Consider the following 8,309-nt stretch of genomic DNA (forward strand, 5'->3'; position numbering starts at 1 on the left):
TTTTTTTATTTTTATCTTTTATGTTTGCCTCGCAATAATATCTTTTATTTCACTCAAATTGGAGCAATAACCTTCCATGCATAAGCATCTTCCCTGCCCAATAATTCAAAGAAAAAAAATCCAAAATGATTAGTAAAGAAAAATATAAGAATTAACAGACCCTTTAATTTGTTTTAAATATTTTGAAGATTTAAAAAGTGTTTAAAGTTTGTAATTCCTAGTAGGAAAACATTATCTGAATGAATACCCTAATGGCAAACCACTGTAAAATGCTTCAGCTGCATTTGAGGGAAAGGGGTAGGGATTATCTTCAAAGCACCCCAGCAATCTTGATGAGAAGGTCAGAGGTACATTGGTTTGTATTATTGCGACATCCATAAGGTGATCCACGTTGCTTTTCCTTCAGCAAGGGCATTATTTATCAGAAGGGCATTACACTTGACCTCCAAATTTGGCTGACAATTTACTGATGAGATTCATAACCTTTGGGTTGCTCTGGTATTTTGCATATTTGCTGGGTTCTGAGCCACATCCTGGAAGGCCGCCATAACTTCTGGATCCTGCATGGCTGCAAGAACCTCTGGATCACTAAGAATTTCATTGAGTCCAGGCATTCTGGCCATTTCAGGCATGCCCCCTCCCATTCCAGGCATTCCCCCAGGAAAATTACCAGGCATTCCCCCAGGAAAGCCACCTGGAAAAGAGCCATACTGAGCTCTTGACTGTCGTCTGGCTTCTTCCTCCCTCTGGGCTCTCTCATGCTCTTGTCGAGCCTTCTTAACTCGTTCTATTCTTTCTTTGATCTCTCACTCTTCATGTTTTTGCCCATACTTTCTCCGATGTTCTGCAATTTTCTGTGCCCTAGGTTGAACTTCTTTCAGCATTGCACTAGCATCTTCATCATAATCCAATTTACAGGCAAGGGCAAGATCATGGGCTGCTTCTTCCCAGTGGCCTAGAAGTCTGTGTGCTTTCCCCCGCCACTTCTAAGGCTGAGCTGAATCAGGATTTATTTCAATGGCTCTGTCACAGTCTCGGATGGCAGCATTTGGCTTCTGTAATTTGACAAAGACACTGACCCTCTTGGCATGCAAAATGGCCAAGTGAGGATTCAGCTTGATGGCATCTGTGACTAAGTCAATGGCTTTCTGGAGTTCACCATCATTTAGGGCTTCAATAGCAGCCAGTTTTTTTATCATTTGCCTGATCCATCATCTCCTCCATTATTTCTGCATTTTCATCTCCCATTTCTTGAGGAGCATCAGTGTCTGGTTCAATCACACCTTCTTTATCAATTTCTAGATCACTTTCCTCACTTGATGGTTTGTCTGCCTTTAAGTCTTCCTCCACCTTCTTACTATCAGGTTTTTCTTCCTTGGTATTTTCTTCTGATTTAGCTTTCTGTGTAGCAGGTGGTACTTTACCTCCCATGTTCTCCACCCACTCCCTCAGGAAGCGCATTTCGTCGGTGTGTAGAACGCTCGGATCCTGCTTACACATTTTCACAAAGGCCCAAAGCTTGTTCACTTTGTGGGGGTCCATGGTAGTGAGGTGGTGAGTGAAGCTGGGGGCTGCAGCCTGGTTCCAGGCCCAGGCGCTGGTTCGGCGTGACCACGCAGAAGGGCTTGTTTAATGTTAGATAGCTCATAAGGTGCATAGGAAACCTGAAGGAATAAGTGTCTTAGTTAATTTTCGTACTTATAACAAAACACCTGAAAGTGGGTATTTATAATGAAAGGAATTTATTTCTTACTGTTATGAAGGCTAAATTCAAGGCTGAGGGACCACATCTAGTGAGAGCCTTTTTGCTGGTGGAGACAGTCTTGTGATGTCTTGAAGCACTGCAGTGTAACATATGGCAGAGGAGCAGAGCATGCTTGCATGCTAACTGAGGTCTTTCTTTTTGTATAAAGCCACCAGTTCTCCTCCCATGATAACCCATTAAGCCATTAACCCACTAATCCATTAATCTATAAATGGATTAACCCATTCATGAGGGCAGAGTCCTCATGATCCAATCACCTCTTAAAGGCCCCATATTTCATTGCCACCACGTTGAAGATTAAGTGAGTTTTGGAGAGGACAATTATTCAAACCTTAGCAAAAGCTAAGACAAGAGTTACAATCAACAGATTTTTGCCAAGGAGCAATAAGTTTGTTTATGTCTGTAGCATAAAAATATGCACGTTGGGATTAGACAAACTCTTTGGAAGCATTGTCTGCATCCTGCTGGTTGTGGAAGCGTTTTCCCTGCAAAAAGTTGTTGAGATGCTTGAAGAAGTGGTAGTCAGTTGGCAAGAGGTCAGATGAATATGGTGGATGAAACAAAACTTCGTAGCACAGTTCATTCAACTTTTGAAGCAGTGGTTGTGTGACATGTGGTTGGCAATTCTCCTGGAGAAGAATTGAACCCTTTCTGTTGACCAATGCCAGCTGCAACCATTGCAGTTTTCGGTGTATCTCATCAATTTGCTGAGCATACTTCTCAGATTTAATGGTCTTGCCGAGATTCAGAAAGCTATAGTGGATCAGACTGGCAGTAGGCCACCAAACAGTGACCATGACCATTTTTTTTGGTGCAAGTTTGGCTTTGGGAACTGCTTTGGAGCTTCTTCTCGGTCCAACCACTGAGCTGGTCATCATCAGTTGTCTTATAAAATCCACTTTTCGTTGCACATCACAATCTGGTAGAGAAATGATTCATTGTTATTGCCTAGAGTAAAAGACAACACTTCAAAACAATAATTTTTTAAAAATCATTTTAATCATTAAATTAAATTAAATTAAGTCATTAAATCATTTAAATTTCACTCAGCTCATGAGGCACACACTTATCGAGCCTTTTCACCTTTCCAATTTGCTTCAAATGCTGAATGATAGTAGAATGGTTGACATTGAGGTTTTCAGCAACTTTTCATGTAGTTGTAAGAGGATCAACTTCGATTATTGCTCTCAGTTGGCCGTTGTCAACTTCCAATGGCCGGCCACTATGCTCCTCATCTCCAAGGCTCCCATCTTCTTTGCAAAACTTCCTGGACCACTACTCCACTGTATGTTCATTAGCAGTTCCTGGGCCAAATGCATTGTTGATGTTGCGATTTGTCTCCACTGCCTTATGACCCATTTTGAACTCGAATAAGAAATTGAATAAAAAAATTGCTTGTATTTGCTTTTTGTCTAACATCATTTCCATAGTCTAAAATAAAATAAACAGCAAGTAATGTCATCAGCAAAAATAATTATAATAATAAAGAGATTAATGCGCATTAAAATGGTGTATAACATAACCACAATTATTTAAGAATGTATTACAATATCAAATGGCAAATTTCAACACCGCAAAAATTTCAATTACTTTTGCACTCATGTGTTGGGGGCGCAGTGATAAACTATTCAACTGCCAGGACACAGTTGCTAAGTTTAATAAACTCCAACATTTTCTTCCATTCTTGTTTCACTTGTCTCATGATCCAAATTTCAGAAAAAGAGACTCCAAATGACTGAGCTTATCTCACTTGAACACCCAATTTCTATTTTCATTAAAATACAATAAGAACAAAGTTTGGAAAAAGGATTATTTCTTTTAAATTTCCCAATACTAAGTTTCTATAATTCAGTAAAAGTAAATTAAGTCATGAAAAATCTAAACATAAAAAATCAAAATCACCAGAATTCTCTTACATTTTTATGCTGATATCATACACTATCCCTCCAGCAATTTATATCAGATCACTTGATGTGATTTCCCTATTTAGCATCTATACTCTGGAGGAATCAGATTGTAGAAGCATCTCTAAAGTCATCAGAGGTGTCTCAGAGGCCTGAAGAAAAGGAAAAGAACTAGTGCTTGGACTACAGATGCCTCACTCCACTTCAACCAAAGCCTCATCTCTTTCATTTGTTCATTTTAGCAGAGTTCTATTACCAAAAGTGTGTTTGAAAGCCACTGATCAAAGGCCCCATATAAATAGTTAATATTATAACTAAATTCCCTTAAATCCATGTAGTGCTATCTGATTTCTTATGGAAAGTCGGAACTAAAAATTTGGAAAATTTGGCAGCCATCACATTTGTTATGTGGTAAACCTCTTTAAATTCCTAACTTATTTTTTTCTAGCTATCCTTAACACCAGAAACTATATGCCCATTTACATCAATTCTCATTGCCCACTTCTCTTCCATTCCTTCTCAGGGATCTAATAAAGAAAAATAGGGCTGTTTATGTCTTTAACAGGTAACTAATTGGAAAAATCTTGCAAAAATTAACACTATAAATTTAAAGGTGAACTAAGACAAAAGTAAACCAATGCCTTGTACAGTAAATAAACTTATTTGATCTTCCCTAGACTTTAAAAAATGTGATGAAAAATTACACATATTATCTCATCTCCATCATGAATAACAATTCTGGGAAAGCCACAGACATTTAAAAATTCTTGTACTACTTACTTTTATGACTAATGTTTTGATCATCCTGTCTGCCTGCTTTGATTGCTTTTTTCAAACCAAAATGTATTTTTTCCAAGAAAGCAATTTTCTGAAAAAAAGAAAGCTACACAATAATTCTGAAAATGTTCCATATTATTTTGATACATTACCTGGCTTTCCAATTTAACTATTTACTATTGTTTCTAATAGAGTGATACAGTTAACCAAGAAATTGTTTCAAAATTTGGAAAAATAAATGTAGTAACCTGATATACACTAACATATAGTTTAAAGAGTTGGCATTATAGGAAGTGCATTGGTGAAGATGAAGCCTATTCTAAATGGTCCGAACTTGAGAGACAATACTAGAAATCTCCTTTTCTTGTTGGGATCATTAATCTTCTTTTAGCATTAAGGGCTACGTAGTAATGAAATAATTGTTAACAAAACAAATAAGTAGAACGGTTATTCTCAACACTGAGTTAGGCTTCCCACCAATTAAAAAAAAAAGCAATATCAAGAAGTAAATGAAGGAGGGTAGAGCATAATGTTGGAATAGAAGCTTTCATCATTCTTCCCCTATGCAGGAATACCACATTTTAAAAACTATCTGCACACAGAAAAGCACTGTCACAAGAACCAAAATTCATGTGAGCAATCACAGCACCTGGTTGTAACTTCATATCACAGAAAAAAAGGCACTGAAGAGGGTAGGAAAGAAAGTCTTGAATCACTGACACTACCCCTCCTCCATCCCCGGCAGAGGCCATCCAGCCATCCAGCACAGAGAGTCTGTGCACTTGAAAGAGAGAGAATGCAGTGACTGGGGGACTTTACGTTGAACTCAGTGCTACCCTGTGATAGCATAGAGAAAAGCTATGCTGGGCTCAGCCAGCACCTGAGCATAGAGGGAGCATTTGGACCTGATCTAGCCAGAAAGGTATCACCTATGCCAGTGGTCAAAACTTGAGTTTGTTGACAAGCCTTAACACTGCAGGCCAAAGTACTCTGGGGTCCTAGGTAAACTTGAGAGACAGTCTAGGACACAAGGGCTGCAATTCCTAAGCAACTTTTTGTGCTGGTCTAGGCTCAGAGCCAGAGGACTAGGGTGGCATGTGACCTAGGGAGACACCAGCTGGCACGATTAAGGGATGGCTTTGCCACCTCTCTTCCAGCCCCAGGCAGTGCAGCTCACAGCAACAAAAATAACTTCTTTCTTCTGCTTAAGGAGAAAAGAGCAAAGATTAAAGAGGACTTTGTCTTGCAACTTGGATAGCAGCTCAGCTTCAGTAGAACAGGGCACCAGAGTCATGAGGTCCTATAGTCCAGACAATATTTTCAGACAAATGCTGGGCCAAAAGGAAACTCACTGCCCTGAAAGGAAGGACATAGTCCTGGCAGGATTCATTACCTGATGACTGAAGAGCCCTTGGGCCCAGAATAACCAGCAGTAATTTCAAGGTAGTATGCTGTGGACCTTGGGATCTGAGATGTGCTGACTATAGGTGTGACTCAGCACATCTCCAGCTGTGTTGGATATGGTGAATGAAAGACTCCTTCTCTTCGAGAAAAGCATAGGGAAAAGTAAAGGCAACTCTGTTTTGCAGCTTAGGTACCAGCTCAGCCACAGTGGCCAGAGTAACAGGCAGATACTTGGGGTCCCTGAGTGCAGGCCTAGGCTCTTGGAAGGCATTTCTGGACCTGCCCTGGGCCAGAGGGGAGACCACTAACCTGAAAGGTGAGTCCCAGGCCTGGCAGCATTCCCCACAAACTAAATGAAGAGCTATTATAAATAAACTCCATTTGTTTTGGGGAAGGTGAGAAGAAAAACAAACAGACAAGATTCTCTGCATTGTAATCTAGAGAATTTTTCCAGATGTTATCCAAGACTATGAAGACAGTACCTCTACAGGTCTGCAAAAACCACAGTGATATTAGACATCCATGTCCCTGCAGAGGACATGAATACTATGGCTGCATAGTATTCCATGTTGTATATGTGCCACATTTTCTTTATCCAGTCTATCATTGATGGGCGTTTGTGTTGGTTCCAAGTCTTTGTAGCAAACATTTAATACTTGTAACTAATATTAACCAAAATAGTTTGACTATGATGGAGCTCACATTTTCGTAATAATAAATATTTATTATTTATAATAAAGATAAGAGGTAAAGATAAAGTGATATGGTTAAGATAAAATATAATTTTATATAATATAACACAATATAATACATAACACCAGGCAGTGATATGTGCTACATGGAAAAACAAAGTGGGGAAAGGGGCTAGTAAAGTGGGAACAATTTTATATAGGGTGGTGAAGAAAGGACTCTCTGAGAAAGTGATATGTAAGCAGAGATTTGAATGAAATGAAGAAGTTTGATGGTGAAGAATATTACAGGCAAAGGTAATGGCAACAGAAAGTTTCTTTGTTGGAAAAGAACTTGATTTTTTAAGGGACTATAAGAAGGCCAGCATGAACAGTGTAAGAGGAAAGTGATGGTAGATAAGGTGATATACTTGAGACAGATCATGTAGGACCTTGTTGCTCCTGATATGGGGTGTGGATTTTACTTAGAGTGAGTGGATAGCCATTCGATAATTCAAGAGCCGTAATTTGACCATTTTGTGAGAATCATTCTGATTATTGTGTGAAAAAAACAGTGTTAGTGTGGAGAAGGGGGAGAGAGGAAGAGCAAGATGGCAGAATAGAAGGCTCCATTGATCAGCCCTTCCAGCAAAGACATGGATTTAACAACTACCTACACAAAAAAGTACCTTTAGAAGAACCAAATATTAGGTGAGCACTCACACTACCTGGTTTTAAACTCATATCATTGAAAGAGGAACTGAAGAGGTAGAAAAAAAGTCTTTAATTGCCAGAGACACCTCTCCCCCTTGCCCCTGTAGCAGGTGCATGGTGCAGAGAACTTCTCTGGGCACTGAGGGAGAGAGAACACAGCAATTATGAGGCATTGAACTCAGTGCTGTCCTGTTAAAGCAGATAGGAAAACTGGACCAAACTCAGCTGATGCCCACCCACAGAGAAGGCATTTAAACCAGATCTAGCTAGAAGGGAATCGCCCATCCCAGCACTTGGAACTTGAGTTCTTGCAAAGCACACCACCGTGGGCTGAAGTTCTCCGAGTCTCTTAGTATACTTGAAAAGCAGTGTAAGACATAAGGACTGCAAATCTTAAACGAGTCCTAGGGTTGAACTAGTCCCAGAGACAGAGGACTGGGGAGCCATGTGACCTACTGAGATACATCTAGGGCAATTAAAGGAGTGCTGGCATCACCTCTCAACCAGGCTGCACAGCATGCATCTCCAAAAGAGACCCTTTCCCTCCCCTTAAAGAGAGGAGAGGGAAGAGTGGAGTGGACATTGTCTTACACCTTGGATAACGGCTCAGCCACACCAGGCTACAGTACCTGTCAGAGTTGTGAGGCACCTGTTTAAGACTAGTTCCCAGATCACAGATCACATAGACACACCCTGGGCCAGAACACAACACATTGTCTTAAAGGAAAGAACCCAGTCCTGGCAGCGTTGTAAGTCTCCTCTGTCTTTGGAAAGGGAAGGGAAGAGTAGAAAAGACTGCATCTTGTGGTTTGAGTGACAGCTTAGCCACAATACAGTAGAACACCAGATAGATTTCTAAGGTCTTTGACTAGTTTCTAACTCCAGGATAAAACCTCTGGACCCATCTGGGGCCTGAAAGAACTTGCCACCCTGAAGGGAAAGATACAGGCCAGGTTGGCTTTGCCACCTGCTTATTGTAGAGCCCCAGGGCCTTAAGTGAACACAGACAGTAGCGAGGGAGTAGTTATAGAAAGGCTTTTGTGAGATCCAGTACTGTGCTGGCTTCAAATCTGACCC

General features: G+C 40.3%; 1 pseudogene; it reads right to left on the minus strand.

Annotated features, from left to right (window-relative positions):
- Positions 1 to 444: 444 nt before the first annotated feature.
- LOC116811119 (hsc70-interacting protein-like) lies at positions 445 to 1,542 on the minus strand (annotated as a pseudogene).
- Between the last annotated feature and the right edge of the window lie 6,767 nt (positions 1,543 to 8,309).

The sequence above is a fragment of the Hylobates moloch genome, unplaced genomic scaffold (genome assembly GCF_009828535.3).
Source record: "Hylobates moloch isolate HMO894 unplaced genomic scaffold, HMol_V3 SCAFFOLD_7, whole genome shotgun sequence".
Lineage (NCBI taxonomy): Eukaryota > Metazoa > Chordata > Mammalia > Primates > Hylobatidae > Hylobates > Hylobates moloch.